Source organism: Rhinatrema bivittatum, chromosome 6, assembly GCF_901001135.1.
Source record: "Rhinatrema bivittatum chromosome 6, aRhiBiv1.1, whole genome shotgun sequence".
Taxonomy (NCBI): Eukaryota; Metazoa; Chordata; class Amphibia; order Gymnophiona; family Rhinatrematidae; genus Rhinatrema; species Rhinatrema bivittatum.
In genome coordinates this window covers 253,938,423-253,955,873 of record NC_042620.1, presented here as the reverse complement: position 1 = coordinate 253,955,873, position 17,451 = coordinate 253,938,423, and positions in this window count along the sequence as shown.

Genomic DNA, 17,451 nt, shown 5'->3' with positions numbered 1-17,451 from the left:
TTTTGGAGCACTCTCATTTTTCTCTTCAATTGGTCTTCTCCTGTTAGATTATTAGAGAAGATCAGCTTTAATTAAATCTTCCTCTTCCTGAAAAAGAACAGAGCCAGAAAAAAAAAATGAGGCCTTGCAATACTGAGCAGAAATGAAGCTGCACAGGGCTTTTTTTTTGGGTAAAACAAGCAATGCAATGACTCAGCTTTTTTTTATGTATGTATTACAGTCTGTTCTTTGTCTCCCTCACAACATTTGTTATATTCCCAGGGAACATACTAAAAAAAAACCACAAAAAAAACCCCAAACTGAAGTTTCCCAGTACTTGTTAGGAAAAAAAAAAGAGCCCAATGCCACCTCAGTTTTTTTGTTCAATAAATTACAATTACAATTTTATAACTCCAGACCTAGCCTTGACAACTCAGGAGCACATTGTTTCTAATATGATACACTTATGCTATGCGTTGTCTGTTGTGAGCTAAAAATTGCCAAAGGAATAAAAAAGAAAACTGTAATTCAAACTCGCTTTTATGCTCTTCTTTGTAATAAAAGTTGGTCCGCTCTAGTGAAACAGCAGGTTTCAGGCTTTGCAGTGCTAAAAAATAAATAAATAAATAAAAATTCACAGATATGAATGTGTATATGTGCAAGTGAGCACTCCATGAAGTTAGCAAGTAGCTCATTTAAAACAAATCAAATAAAATTCTTTTTCACTCAGCGCATAGTAAAGCTCTGGAATTCGTTGCCAGAGGATGTGGTTACAGCAGTAAGTATAACTGGGTTTAGAAACTGTTTGGGTAAGTTCCTAGAGGATAAATCCATAAACTGCTATGACGGTAATTATTAAGAAATAGTAGCTTGTGATCTATCTAATGTTTGGTTACTTGCCAAGTACTTGTGACTTGGATTGGCCACTGTTGGAAACAGGATGCTGGGCTTGATGGACCCTTGGTCTGACCCAGCATGGCATGTTCTTATGTTCTTATCTTATGTGTGTGTGTGTACAACTGACACAGTGGGGCAGATTTTAAGAGCCCTGCTCGCCTAAATCCGCCCAAATCCGAGTGGATTTAGGCGAGCAGGGCGCACAGCGCCCTGCTCGCCTACTTACTTACTTACTTGCGTAAGTCCCGGGGTTTTCGGAGGGGGGCGTGTCGGGGCGGGGCCGAGCGCCGCGCCGTTTTCGGGGCGTGTCGGCAGCGTTTTGGGGGCGGGCCCGGGGGCTTGGTTACAGCCCGGGGCGGTCCGGGGGCGTGGCCGCGCCCTCCGTACCGCCCCCAGGTCGCGTCCCGGTGCCCTAGGGGCCTGCTGGCGCGCGGGGATTTACGCCTCCCAGAGGGAGGCGTAAATCCCCCAACAAAGGTAAGGGGGGGGTAGGTGAGGGGAGGGCAAAAGGAAGTTCCCTCCGAGGCCGCTCCGATTTCGGAGCGGCCTCGGAGGGAACGGGGGTAGGCTGCGCGGCTCGGCGCACGCCGGCTATACAGAATCGATAGCCTTGTGTGCGGATTTTAGCGGATACGCGCGGCTCCGCGCGTACCTACTAAAATCCAGGCGCATCAGGCTTGCGCCTGATGCGCCAGCAAAAGTACGCCTAATCTCGCGGTTTGAAAATCTACCCCAATATGAATATATGTCAAATCTAAAAGGGTGTTTCTGGGCGTGTGTATGCCGCATGCGAGTAGTTAGGAAGTGACCAGGGAGGTGTGTGAGTGAATGAGTGTAGTAGTAGTGTCTTCTGAGTCTGCAAGTGTGTGTGCGAATGGAGTGCTTCTCACATCTCCAGCACGAGTCCCACCTTCCCATTATTATGCTGAATGTCCACCTCCCTCTCCCTTCTTCTCCAGTCCCCCCACTCCTGCTTTCCCTCCAGTACCTCTGCAACCTACCACATAACAAGGGAACTGCTCGTTATGAGGACATATGTGCGGGTGCCGACCCTGAAGCAGTCTTGTGTTCTGACTGCTCCCCTCTGGTCGGCTCCCGTGTTTTATTCTTTATTGTTTTTTCACAACATTTTTTTCTTTTTTATTTCTTACTAAAAATGTCCACTGCCCAATTCTCTCTGCGGTTTACCCGTGTAGCAGACCGACCCTGTACCTTCAATTGCTTAGAAGCTTATATACGTTTGCTGCTGAATTTTTACCGCAAGGTTCAGGTTGGGTTCAGGTCCGGTCTGCCAGCCCTCCAGTTCCCTCCAGTACCAGCCCTCCAGTTCCCTCCAGTACCAGCAACTCACATGACGTTGTCTTCACGTCACTTCCCAGGATGTGACAGTAAGTCACTTGACTGTCCTGCGCACTGCTGTCACAATTCTGGGACTCAGATTGGGCCGCTGCCACCAGTGACCAGCCTGAACTACAGAGGGTCGAGCTTCAGCCACCGAGCAGCTGCTGGACCGCAGAAGCGGAAAGGCTAGGGAGGGAATTAGGGAAGAAAGAGAGAAACAAGTTAAAAAAAATACAGTAACAATCCCCTTGGCTTGTAAAAATTTGAGCTAATTTCCAAGTTTTATTTAAAAAAAAATAAAGTTATGGTTTCTTCCAGATCCAGAAGGGGGACAGATAGGTAGAATGTGGGACTATGGCTGTTATCTTTTGTTTCTTGACTGTATTATCTTCCACAAGAAATTTCTTTAGATTTTTTTTTTTAATGCAACAGTTTTACTCAAAATTATAAAGAAATATTCAGCTTTAGTTACTGTAATGTAACCAAAACTTTGATGAGGACAAATGAAGGAAATTTAAAAATATCCTGATGATCATCTTCAACATCAACAATACTGATTAAATGTAATTTTCCATTATTTGCCCTCATTAAAGTTGTGAATTCACTATTGAGTAAAGCTGAATATTTCTTTGTAATTTTGAGTACAATTTTAATGAACAGTTTGATTAAAAAAAAAAAATCTAAAGAAAGATCTTCTGGAAATAATAAATTTTATGCACAATAAAGAATAAGAACAGCCATACTGGGTCAGAAGGAGGATCCATCAAATTATACCCCTTCCTCACTCCAACTTTGAAGGGGACAAGAGAGAGAGAGAGAGAAGGAGAAAATCAGAGTTCCAGCTTTCAATAGACAGAGTTTGGCATTAAGTCAGCCACTTCAGGTACAACACAGTGGTGTAGCCACGGGTGGGCCTGGCTGGGCAGTTGCCCACTCAATTTGGACCCAGGCCCACCCAACCGGAAGAGGCCTATTAGATCCCATCCCCGCGATGGCGCTGCTAGTCCAGGCCTGACATGACCGGGTGTACATGGCACACCTGGGGAGGCAGCGGGCCGTACAGCAGCAGCAAGGCCACGAACCACCGGCTGGTTAGGCTCCGCTGGCGGCCTGTGCCTTCTCCTGCTGCAGTCAGCCCACCAATCTTCCTGCTTTGGGGGGGGGGGGGGGGGGGGGGGGGAGCGGAAGCTGTGCATGCCTGCGCACAGCTTCCGCTCCCTCCCCCTCCACCCAAGCAGGAAGAACGGTGGGCCTTATGACCTGAACATAGCAGGAGGCCCTCGGAGCCATGGTAGAGCTCATCTCACCACAGTCCAATGATAACAGGACAACATGATGTATGAGAGCTTGTATGTTTGTGTGAATAAGTGCGAGCTTGTGTGTCTGACAGCCTGTTTGTGTGGGCATGTATGTGTGTATGTGTGAGATCTTATATGTGTGCATGTATGTGTCTCTATGTGAGAGCCTGTGTGGGTGGGTGGGTGAGAATGGGAGCTTGAATGTGTGTTATGTGTTGGTGAGTTTGGAAGCTTGAATGTGTGTATGTGTGTGAGATTGGGAGCCTGGGTGTGCGTCTCTGTGTATAAGAATGGGAGCCTGGGGGGGGGTTGAGAGAGTGAAAGCTTGTGTGTGTATGACAGAGCATGTAGAGTGAGAGCTTATGTGTGTGTGTGTGTGTGTGTGTGTGTGTATAGAGAATGTGAGCTTGTGTCGGGGGGGGGGGGGGAGAGAATATGAGAGTGAGAGCTTGTGTGTGTGAGGGAGTCTGTGAGAGAAAGCGTGTGTGGATGTGAGGGAAGAATGGAAGAAGACAGTAGGAGAAAAGATCACTGAAAAGGAATTAGGTAATGAGCGACCAGGACCAACTGATTAGAAACGTTCAAAGATCAGACAACAAAGGTAAAAAAAAATTTATTTTGATATTTTAGCAATTTGAATATGCCATCTTTGGGAATGTGCATTTCTTATATTTTTGTATTTTGCTCTTTCTTCAGTATTCCACTGTTCAGATTCTATTTTCTCAGGCTATTTTTGGTTTTATCTGCATGTTTCTAATTTGTAGTCTCTTATTTCTATATTAGGTAAAGGTTGGTCTCTGTTTTGCCTGTGTGCATGTGACTGAAGTGCAGTATTCCTGCTCGCATGTAGTTTCTTTGTAGTAGTCCAGCTTGTTCTGTTATTCCAGTAGGTGATGTATTAATGTTCTAGAACCTGGTGTAGTATTTGCATTGCTGCTTTTTAATAAGGTTACTGTTATTTGAGTCCTGAGAGTCAGTGCTGTGACTGTATAGCAAGGTTCTATATGCTTCTTTCTTTTCAGGTGTTTGTATTACTTTACAAAATAGCAGTGGAGGGATATTTTTTGCAGAGGTGACACCAGAATTTTAATATTTTGTTTTCATGTTAGTTGTAATGTGAATTGTCTCAGCTCTGTTCTGCACCTGTTTTGATGATTAATGATAGTTTATTGTAGTTATGATGATTTCTGGCTTTCTGCAAAGATGATTCATGAAAGAATACATAGATTTTTGTTTTATTACATGATTGATTGGATTTGTTTGTTTTCTTTGTTTTTTACATGATATATAAATATAAAATAAATTAATACAGATTAATAAGGAATTTGTAATGCTGGTAAGTGCTTGAAATAATTGAGGTAATAAAATATTTTAAAGTTTCATGCATGATGCATAATGGCTGTTGCAAACTACTTAGAAAGCCATTGTAGGGTGCAGAATATGGCATTATTTATCAATAAGAATTCAACTAGTAGGTCTCAGACCTGCATGCCTACTGCCCACCCATGTTAAACCTTTGCCCACCCAAAAAATCAATTCTGGCTATGCCACTGGTACAACCAGTTGGAAATAGGAAGCCACAAATTCTCAAAAATTATCCATTGACCATTTTCCAGCCTATAGCAGTAAATTTACTCTCAGGTATATTTAATAAAAATTTCAAATTAAAAAAGAAACTAATACTACTCTCCAAAAAAACAACTTACTTCTCATCACCAATCCCAGGTTTCTCCCATCCAAAACCTAAGACCTGAAAACAAGACTTGATTTTAATCACCCAGTAAGTCAGGGGCAGTCAAGCTTTTCTCTCTCTGGGAGCTGGGGATAATTTCCCCAGCCTCCACCTAGGGCTCAAAGGCTGCCAAGACCTGGTCCATCTCAGCAATCATGCTAGTGTTGGTCTGAGGGCTGACAGGGCTTTCTGGCCCAGTCAGTCAGCATCATCTCATCGGGGAGAGGACTGAGGTACCAAGTTGGGCTCCAGGCCGGGAAGACCATGCATGCAGTGTCCGAGGCCACTTCCCCACCTTGTGCTCTCTCTTTGGGAATCAATCTGGGGGCAGGGGCAGGCTTAGGCTTTTGCCTGTCACCTTCTGCCCCTGCTTCTCTCCCTTTGCTCCCCTTTACAGGCATAGTAAATGGAGAGTTCTAAAACACAAAAGGAAAACAAACAAACAAACAAAAAATAAACTAAGTACACATAGGGGCCAATGCAATAAATTTTGTGGAAGGCGGGCGCTGACTTTTCAGCGCCTGCTTTTAGTGCATGCATGGCGCCCGCAAGGGGAGCGCCATGCAATATGCTAATTAGGGGATCACGCTAGCAAGGAGGTGCTAGGGTCGCTTGCATGACTTTAGCACCTCCTTGCTAACGCGACCCCGTGGCGGCTGCCGGTTATGAAGACGATAGAGATGTGTATCGTGTGATCGATCGTCTTAACGATCTATTTCGGCTGGGGGGGGGGGGAGGGAATCGGATCGTCGCGGTAAATCGTGTAAATCGTAAATCGGGGGAGGGCAGGAAAACCGGCACACTAAAACATCCCTAAAACCCATCCCAACCCTTTAAAATAAATCCCCCGCTCTCCCGAACCCCCCCAAAATGTCTTAAATTACCTGGGGTCCAGTGGGGGGTCCCGTTGTGATCTTCCACTCTCGGGCATCGGGCGCGTTGATAGAAAATGGCGCCGGCGCTACCTTTGCCCTGTCATATGACAGGGCAAAGGTAGCGCCAGCGCCATTTTGATTCCTGTTCCCCGACGTCACGAGCGTAGGAGATCGCTCCCGGACCCCCGCTGGACCCCCAGGGACTTTTGGCCAGCTTGGGGGGGCCTCCTGACCCCCACAAGACTTGCCAAAAGTCCAGCGGGGGTCCGGGAACGACCTCCTGCACTCGAATCGTGTTGCCGTACGGCCAGCGCCATTTTGCTGTACGGCAATATGGCCATATGGCCGGCGCCCGACGCCTGAGTGGAAGATCACAACGGGACCCCCCCACTGGACCCCAGGTAATTTAAGACATTTTGGGGGGGTTTGGGAGGGTGGGGGATTTATTTTAAAGAGTCGGGGTGGGTTTTAGGGATGTTTTAGTTTGCCGGTTTTCCCGCCCTCCCCCTTCCCCTCCCCCCGATTTACGATTTTTGACGATAAATCGGGGGAATTCCTATTAAATATCGCCTCTAACGATTTTTGACGATTTAAAATATATCGGACGATATTTTAAATCATCAAAAAACGATTCACATCCCTAGAAGACGATGCCAGTAAACTTGGCATCTGTTTTCATAACCAGGCATCTGCCAGTAATGAAAACAGACACAGAGTCCATTGGCATCAGTTTTCATTACTGGCAGACGGCCGGTTATGAAAACTGATGCAGAGTTTACCGGCGTCAGTCTTCATAACTCGGCGGTCTGCCGAGGGGTTTTTTTTTCTGCTTTTCTGTACTTCTTCTACGTGCACTCAGCTATTAACGCCTGCTCCAGGCAGGCGTTAATACCTGAGCGATAAATGAGCGTCTGAGACGCACATTTATTTTTTTGAATGTGGAGTGAATGAGTAATAGCCTCATTCACGTGCATTTGCATGTGATGAGCACTAAACTCATTCACTCCGTGTCAGACGCTCATTAAATAGGTACTAATCCCCCTATTGCATTAGGGGGTGGATTAGCACCTATTTAGCCCACATCTGACAGCGGGTTAAACAGTGCGCTCTTGTGAGCGCACTGTATTGCATTGGCCCCAAAGAAAATAGGGAAAATAGCATTAACTATTACCCTCTAATGCAGAGAGAAGCATAGACTTACCCTGTGTTATCTTTCTCCCACCACTGACCAGGAGTTAAGTTGTAAGGTTAAGTACTTGTGGCCAGGGTTTATAGGCTGAACCTGGAGTTTGTGTTATTCTGCTTTATATGCAGAAAACAGGATTTGCGGGCAGAAATTATGCTTTGTGCACAAATCGAGTTTTCTGAGCAGAAATCCTGCTGTGTATAAAACACAATTCACGCACAAAGCATAAGCTCTGCACATAAATATGCATTCAGTCTATGCAAGAGGATGTGCACACAATTTTCAAATAAGATCTTTATTAAATTTTCAGAAGCATACATATAACAGCCATTAAAATTTACAACAGCCAAAACCCCAAACCCCAGCTTCCATCAACAAACAAGTGAACACACACAAGATTGTGCTATGGATTTGGCAGCCTAACAACAAGTGAATATACAATTATATAAACATACATTATGTGGCCAGTATACCTACACAGACAGTAAAACTGAGCTTCTACTGTTTCAGCTATAGACGATTTGAGTGATTTGTAAACATTTGAGGCGAGACCATTGGGTCTTGGAGACTAAAAATTGGGAAGCTCTGAAACACACATGATTTCTGTAGGATGAACAGGGATATTAACAGCCTCCAGTTGCTGGGCAGATAATTGAGGCAAGTCACTTTTAACTAGAAGCTCACATATCCTCCCAAGATCTGTATTATTAGCAGCATATAAAGAAATGTAAAATTCCTGAACACACTTACAAATGTCTTTAGAAGCCATGACTCACTTCCCCATTTTACCTTGTAAATCAGAAATAAACATAGAACAGATTTACTCTTATGCAAATTTGCCAACATTTTACCTATCGTGTTAGCATACAGAAAGAATCTGTGTTTCAATGAGTTTAATGAGGAAAGAGCCCACGGATGTGACTTGTCATTTAAAAGATGCTGTGTTATCTTAAATCTTTCAATCATAGGATCTGGTTTAAAGACCCAACATGCCTTTCTTGTATGTAGTTAAATCTGTTACAGTCAAGATATCTTTATCCAATTCCCTCTTTTTAGCTATGGCATCAATGATAATGTTTCACCTAAGTACCGCCTTTTGCTGTCTCTCAGAAAAAAAGTGGCATTAACCTTATGATCGGCATAATGAAACTCATAATCGAGCCACTTCTTTTTTCAAGAATTCAGGGAAATTCTTATCACCTTTTAACCAGGCTGACATTTTCCATTTTCAAGCACCTCTTTGTACTAACAGGGGAATTTTAAATCCCCGGCGCGCGCAAATACCTGCAGATACGCGTGTGGCTGGGCCGAGCGTGTACTGAGTGCATTTTCTAAATAGCCCGGCCACGCGTGTATCTGCCGGTATGCGCGGAAGAGCCGGGGTTTAGAAAAGGGGTGGGCCAGGGGCAGCACCATTAGGCGCTGTCCCAGGGAAGCGCGCGCTGGCAGCCAGCCAGCTTGCAGAACTTAATACTGCTCCCAAGGAGCAGGTAAGTTCTTCAACAAAAGAAATTGAAGGTAGATAGGTAGGGTTTAGGGGTCGGGGAGAAGAGGGGAAAAAAAAAAAAAAAAAAATCGGGAGCACGCCAGGAGCCACGCGCACGTCTTTTAAAATCTACCCCAAAATCCCTCTCCAGGATACGAGGCAGGACAGATAACTAATGCTTGAATTGTAGCATATGTTACTCTAGAAAAAGGCATTCTGATAGCAATACATAAATCAATCCTAGATCTGGTGTCATACCTGGCAAAATATGCAATATCCCTTCCATAGGTTTCAGTAATCTCCACACATCAACTGATTGCATAAGAAATTAACCTTTTACTACTTTCCAACTCTTTAATTCCAGTAACAGACTGCCTATCCAACAGGGAGTCTCTAACACTATTAAGATCTGCTCCCCAAAATATCTATTAATTTTATTTAAAAGCTTTTTTAGACCGGTATTCATGGGTACATCATATCAGCTTACAGAGAACAGGGTGCGATAACTTGGAGGGGGTAACATATCAGTTTACAGAAAACTTGATTGAGGTACATAGTGTGGGAGGTGAAACGTGGCGGGGGAGTAAACAAAATACGAAACAGGAGGGGTGGATGGGCAAGCGAGATAACGGAGGGAAATAATACGGAGGGGAGGCGGGAGATGTTAAAGGGGCTACAAGAGAGGGGAAAAGAGGAAGTGTATGCAGTGCACAGATGGGAAATATGTTATTAGGGTATACAGAGGATATATATTATATTATGTGAACTTATAACTGTAAGAAAACACCAACCATGTACTCACAAAAATATTTCTTACATGCAATTTTTTAACTGGACAATTTAGAACACATTCAAGCGACCATCATAAAGCACTGGGTTCAGTATACCTTATCTGATAACCCATCAGGAAAGCTGTTCTGTGCCAGACGCCGTGAAAATTTTCTAGAGGAAAGACAAACAACTCGCTGAGCATTATCGTGGAAAAAGTTGAAGAAATTGTGAAAAAGTCAAGGAATAATGCGCTGAACATCACAGTGAAGAATTTGAGAACCTGAGCTGATTGAATACATGCTATTTGATGAATATGTGAGGATATAAGGAGTTAGCCGTTACCCCTGAAGAAGGAACATTCTCCGAAACGCTGCAGTGTCGGGCGTATTAAGACGGCATAGTAACAGGAAAGTATTCATCATTGCAACAAGTAGACAGCCACAGCTCACAAACTAACGTGGCGTTTGAAATTCCATCGGGATATGTGGACAGTCATAGCCACAACTAGCAGATAAGTGCAATTTTGTATAAAAGACATTTCTTCATAAGATTTAGCTTTGTGCAATTTTGAAGAATATTATTAGATTAAGTTCAGCAAGAACAAAAAAACTAAAAACAAAAAAAAGTATTCGAGTGACTGATGATTATCCCAATTTTAAGCACAGAACAGCTTTGCTGATGGGTCATCAGATAAGATATACTGAACCCAGTGCTTTATGATGGTCGCTTGAATGTGTTCTAAATAGTCCACTTAAAAAATTGCATGCAAGAAATATTTTTGTGAGCCCAAAATTATCTTGGCAGACCCTAAAGATGCTATCAGAGAAGCAATATGAGTAATTCTATTGACATGGCACATACATGGAGGCAAGGATAGTATATTCCCCTTTTAGCTTACTCACAACCATCCTTTGGGTTCACAATAGTTTTCTCCATCTGAAAAGAAATGCTCTTATGATATGACAGAGCTACTCCATGGCTTTTAGAACCATGTGCTGCAAAAACTTGAGTCACCCAGTCTAATCAGGTATAATACTTTCTCTCTTTACTGGGGAACCTAAGCTTGCCATGTTCCAGGTTATACATTTAACCTGGGTCCCCATTCCATAAATCTGGTGCTTATGATAAAGTAAATCCACCCACATCCACAGAGTTCCACTGTGTCCCAGTACGAGCAATGGGCCCCTGTGTCCAGCAAGCAATAATGCACTTTAATGAAATGTGACTTAAGTTTTACCTGTGCCTTCCAAAGCAAATTGTTTGTTCTCCCAAACCCCTCTCCCGCACCACTCCCTTCCTCCTCCTTTGTACCTTCTAACCTCCCCATCCCAAACCCCCAACCCTCCCCTCACTCCAACCTAAGACTAAAGTCTCAAAATCAGAACAACCTCCATAACTGAAGGACAGGAGCCAGTTAATGTGTGTTTGGGTGCCATCCCGCAAATATTGTAAGCAAGATGGTAAAACCACCGAATGCTGTCTCTCTGTATTGGTCAACGTACTAACAACAAGGTATAAACAAATCAACAGTTCAATCTCAATAACTATATCAAAAGGGTAATAACCAATCATCAGCATCCAGGCTACTCCAGCATGTTTTTCTTTGGACTAGAACAGATGGAGTCAATGGCTTGCACTTTAGCTATACCAGCTCCAAACAGTCTCCTAATTCAATAACACTGATAGAGTGATGGCTAATGTAGATTTTAGTTCCTCTCTGTGCAAGTCTCCATTTACCTGCCATTCCTCACCACTGGCAGTCCCTAGATTATTAAAGCAGTGCAATCACACTTTACAAGAGGTTGAGCTGTAAGTGTGCAGATGCAAAACCTGCTGCATAGCCCTGCATTATTGATTACAAAGTTCCTCCAAAAGTGTCACAATCTGAGGATTAAGCACCTCAAGGCACCAGGGATCGAGCAATACAAACTGAGCTCCTTATAAACAATATTTTCACCCCAGACATCAGGGCATCATTTGTAAGCTTGATCCTTTGTGAAGATCATCATCAATGACCAAAAATCCAACAAAATTTAACCCACCTTGTCTCTGACATGGCAATCTCATCTGCCTCAACATAGCTTTTTTCTCACCTCCAATCTCCATTTTCCCAACTGGCCAAGAAAGGTTCTTGCCACGATCACAAGTCTCAAAAACATGAGCCATACCACCATGCCAGATTGCAGCTAGCGGAAAAATTACAGTGCAATTTAATCTGCTTGTTTACTAATTCAGAGCACATTAGCACAAACTCCCTCTGTTTCATAGATAAATGGTTTAAGTAATCTTGAAAATATTAATCCCTGTTGATTTTGGTACTTATGAGCGTAGATTGGCTATATAGCAAAGATCATACACGATTTTACCTCATCAGCTACTTTAGAGCCCAAGTGATGCATACGTTTAAATTCAATTTTCCCCTTATACTCAAGCAGGCCCAGATCTGGTAAGAGCCATGTGTTCAACAGAGTCCAAAGCTCTTGTTCCGATACCAATTCGTAAGATACTGATGAAACACAAGTTACTGCATCTGGACCTATTTCTCAAGAACATCAATTTTGTCCTCATGTTCCGTATGGGATTTTTTCTAAGACCTGTATTTTCTCTTTGAACACTTTGGTTTTCTTCCCTCTATAGCACTGATACGTCCCTCTGCCCAACTCACTTAGTCCAGTCAAGTGATCCGATATCAACCACCAATCCAGGCTGGCTCCAGTATCGGCAAGGGCAGGTGGAACTCCTCCAACTTGGGATCCCAACGGGAAAGCAATGCCCTCTGCAAACGGTCTCATATGAGCAAAGGCCAAGGAACCAACTCCAGGGTAGACGCCATAGAACCAAGAACTTGTCAAATAGTCCCACACCATGGGCAAAGGGAGGTCCAAACAGACGGCGAACTTGAGCCATTAGCTTCTCCATCCTCAACAGAGGCAGGGAAACCTTGCCCACAGATGTGTCAAAACATGCTCCCAGAAACTCCAATATCTGAGATGGGACCAGCTGGCTCTTGGCATAATTGATGACCCAGCCTAGTGAATGCACTCAGTGCAAGACAGACTGCACCGCTGCCTTACAAAGCTTCTCCGATTTCGCCTCGAATGAGCCAGTCATCCAGACAGGGATGCACTAATATGCCATCGCGCTGAAGGCAGGCTGCCGACTACTTACCATCACCTGGTGAAGACTCGGGGAGCCGTCGCCAGCCCGAACGGGAAAGGCACAAAACTGGTAGTGCTCCCCCAGAACCATGAACCTCAGGAACCTCTGATGGGTGCTCTTGGATTCCTATGTGAAGGTAAGCTTCTGTCAGATCCAAAGAGGCCAAAAATTCATCTTTGTGCATGGCCACAATGATGGATCTCAACATCTCCATTTGAAACCGAGGGACTCCCAACGCTTTGTTGACCTTTTTTAAATCCAAGATCGGGTAGACGATCACTCCTTTTTGGGGACTACGAAGTAAATGGCGTACCAACCAGTCCGGCATTTGTCTGGTGGAACTGGGACAATCGCTCCCAGGTCCTTCAAACTGACACAGGGTTTGAAGAATCACCTGATGTTTTGCTGGCGCGCCCCGCTGGGAGACATGAAAAACAGATCCTGAAGAGGCCGAGCAAAATCCTTCGCGGGAGAGCGGAGATGCCGGCTCCCCACAAGCCCCGAAGCACGACCCATGCAGCATATCAGAGCACGCATAAAAAGAAAAGGCAGCTGGGTGAAGGATTCCACCCCCTCCAGAGGCACCGGGAGACTACGGCAAGGCTAGGGCTGAAGAACAGATGTTAAAATACTGGTAAAAGCTTGTTTGCTTATCTTTTTTTTTTTTTTTTTGTTTTTTTTTCAGCCAGCAAGTAGGGGGCAAAGACTTCCCTGTAGTAAAATCAGCACCCACCAGAGGAAAAACGTATCGCCTCTGGGCTTGTGAGGGGAGAGTGACTGGCCCACCGGTAAATACTCCCCCCAGCTCACCGGGTAAGGATACAATCTCCGGGAAAAATGGCCTTAGGGCAATGCCCTGCCGTGCCTGCCCTTCAGGACGCTCTCAATACACTTGCCTTTGCTGACAGGATTTAATTAATATATATATATATATATATATATATATTTTTTTTTAAACAAGATTGATCTAGCCAAAAGTGAAAGGGATATCTCAAATGCCAAACCTTATACTCAAGGTAGCAAATAATCACTGAATTTGACAAGGATCAGGACCGCAGGTTATGCTCTCTTTCATCTGCTGGAGTCAGAAATACTGGGGGATCGCAGGTGGCACACCAGTATATCTAGGGGGTGCTTTTTCAGCTTTCCTCTGACTCCATCTGCTGGAAGGGAGGCATAACCCAGCAGTCTGGACTGATCCTTGGTACTACAGGAACGAAAATTAGCAGGTAAGCACCAATTTTCCTTTTGTAGGCCAACAGAAAGAGTTCTAACAGAGAATCCACACAAATGGTGTGAGTTCCATACCAGTATATAAAATACTGTTACATATTTTAGTCTATATTATTTTGGCAAGACATGTGGATTTTAAATAAGATAATAAATGCCTACAAGGGGCAGAGCAGGATGGTGGATGTTCGCTAGACCTCTCTGGCAATTTCCCTATGTGTGTTTGCAATTATTACCTGTATGTCTGTATCATGGTGAAATGAAAAGGAAATATTCAAAGCTATCCTTCTGAAATGCTATCTGATTCTGTTCCGCTGCCAATAGAGCCTGAGTCCTCTGTGAGTTTATCTTGAGGAGGTGTGACTGGGGAAGGTTTGCCGTCAGCTTACCTCGTTGAGTCCGTAGGTGAGAAGGATACTGGAGGACCTGGCTGAAAGGACCCCCAAGTGGTGCAAACTTCAAGCAGACTGCGTCCCTAGCTGATGATATCATTTCCTCTGACGCTTCGGGGAGAGTTCAGAAGACAGCAGTAGTGTCTGCAGTTGCTGATAGTCCTGGGGAACTGAAAGCGGCTATGTTGGCATTTGCCCGCAAAGGAGCCCAGGAAGCCACAATGGATTATTGCAGCAGCAAGGATTGGGTGAGAAGAATCTACCTTCATTTTCTTTGTCTAGACCCCAAACTTTTATTTTAGAAGAGATTTGGCTCCCCATTGAAGGACTAGGGAAATCCTTCTCAGATCAGCCTGCACAGGTTACTTCTAGTTTCCACCACATGAATATGAGACTTGGAGATCAAGAAAAAAACAGTGGCTGAATGTGCTAAAAGAGTGGAAAAAGTTAAGCAAAATCTGAGCAACTACAGACTAATGTGGTAGTTTTGATGAAGACAACATGTCTATCCATCAGAAACTGGAAAATTTTAAGAACATTTCCAAGGCAAAAAACTTGAGATTGATATGATCTCTCCAAAGGAAATGTTCAAGAAGTATTTGACAGTGGTTCTAAATGTTCCAGCTGAACCAATGCCTCCCATTTTATGTATCTTTTACTTGCCATTGGTTACAAAGGGGAAATCTGGAACAGCAGATGCGGAGATATTATCATCTATTCCTCTGGATGGTTACATTCTGATGGCTTTTTTTTCGAAAATTCTGGTGTTAGGTAAATTAGGGGTAGATTTTAAAAGTTGTGTGCGGGCGCGCACACATGTACACCTGATTTCATAACTTGCACGTGCAGGCGCGTGCAAGTTATAAAATCCGGGGTCAACGCACGCAAAGGGGTGCACAATTGTGCACCTTGCTCGCGCCGAGCAGCCTTCCCCCATTCCCTCCCAGGCCGCTCCAAAATTGGAGCAGCCTGGGAAGGAACTTCCCTACCTCCCCACCTTCCCCTCCCCTACCTCCCCCGCCCTTTCCCCCCTACCTTTTCTTTTTTTTTTTTTTTTAATCTCCAAACTTACTTCAGCCCTGGGCCTGAAGTAAGTTGTGCGTGCCAGCAGTCAGCCAGCGCACGATCCCCGGCACAACGGCATCCAAAGTATTAGGCATGTTGGTTAAGGGTAGTAACAGCCGCATCAGCAAGTTACCCCCATGCTTATTTGTCTTCCCAGACCATAAATGCCAGTTGTAAGGAATAGCAAGAGGACCTTGTGATGCTAATTGTTAATCTTAAGTTAGAACCTGACAAGATCTGAGTTATGAAGTTGGTTTTTAGGCATAGAGGCAAGCCTTTTTTGCACTATAAAATCAGGATTTTTCCTGATTTGTCTCATGCTACTCCGGTGAGGTGAAGGCAATTTTTATTGTTAAAACCTAGAGACCTCCAGATTGGAGCACAGTTCTTTCTAAAGTTCCCTTCTAAATATTTAGCCAGGTATCAAAATGTTAATTATATTTTCTTTGAGCCCAAACAATTGAAATCCTTTTGCGAAATAAGTCTGTTCCAGAGACTGGCCCAGGACAGTTATCCTGTTATATCTTGAGGGCATATTCCTTGTATGAAATGGGCTGTTGATCTAGGAGCGTTTTTCCAATGTTTCTTAAAGATATGATATTTGTTGTAGTTGTGGCTCTATCCCACATGTAATTTGGTAGAATTCCATGTATTGCTTATTAATTTATTATATTATTTGCTTTCCTTACCTGTACATCATTGTTATAATGGTTGCACTTTTCTACAAGACTGTATGTTTAAAATGGATAAAAATAAAGTAAAAAAAATAAAAAGCCATACTGGATTAGACCAAGGGTCCGTCAAGCCCAGCATCCTGTCTCTGATAGTGGCCAATCCATGTAACAAGTACCCAGCAGGCCCTCAAAGAATAAATCCAGGCCTTCTTATGCATAACCAAGGATGAACAGTGGCTTTCCAAATTCTACATGGCTAGAAATTGTTTATGAACTTTTCGTCCAGGAATCTGTCCAAACCCTTTTAAAGCCAGCTAGGCTGTTTTCACCACATTCTCTGGCAACAAATTCCAGAGTTTAAATTGTGCACTTAGTGAAAAAAAACACTCTTCGATTTGTTTTAAATATATTATCTATTAACTTCATGGAATGCCCCCTAGTCCTATTTGAATGGATAAATAACCATTTCTTGTTTACCCTCTTCTACAGCACATGATTTTTTAGACCTCTATCATATTTCCTCTCAGCCATCTTTTCTCCAGGCTGAAGAGCCCTTACCTACTTAGCCTTTCTTCACAGGGAAGCTATTCCATCACCTTTATAATTTTGGTCACCTTTCTCAGTTTGGAGAAGAGACTATGGAGGGGGGGGATATGATAGAAGTCCAGAAAATCATGAAAGGACTTGAACAAGTTAATGTAAATCGGTTATTTACTCTCTCAGATAATAGAAGGACCAGGGGACACTCCTTGAAGTTAGCAAGTAGCTCATTTAAAAAAAAATTAAGAAAATTCTTTTTCACTCAACACATAATTAAGCTCTGGAATTCATTGCCAGAGGGTGTGGTTACAGCAGTTAGTGTAACTGGGTTTAAAAAAATTTGGCTAAGTTCTTAGAGGATAAATCCATAAACTGCTATGACAGTAACTAATAAGCAAGATTAGCTTGTGATCTATCTAATGTTTGGGTACTTGCCAAGTACTTGTGACTTGGATTGGCCACTGTTGGAAACAGGATACTGGGCTTGATGGACCCTTGGTCTGACCCAGTATGGCATGTTCTTATGTTCTCTGTACCTTTTCTAGTTCTCACCCTGGACTAATACCGAGGTATTATGATATCCTCTTATTTTCCATTCTGTTCCTAATAATGCTTAACATTCTACTTGCTTTTTTTGACCACCACCATGCACTGTACCACAATGATTCTAAAATCCTTTTCCTGGGTGGTAATGCCTAATATGGAACCTAGAATCGTGTACCTGTAGGTTTGGATTATTCTTCCCTATGTGCATCACTTTGCCCTTGTCCACATTAAACTTCCTCTGCCATTTAAATGTCCAATTCCCCAGTGTCACAAGGTCCTC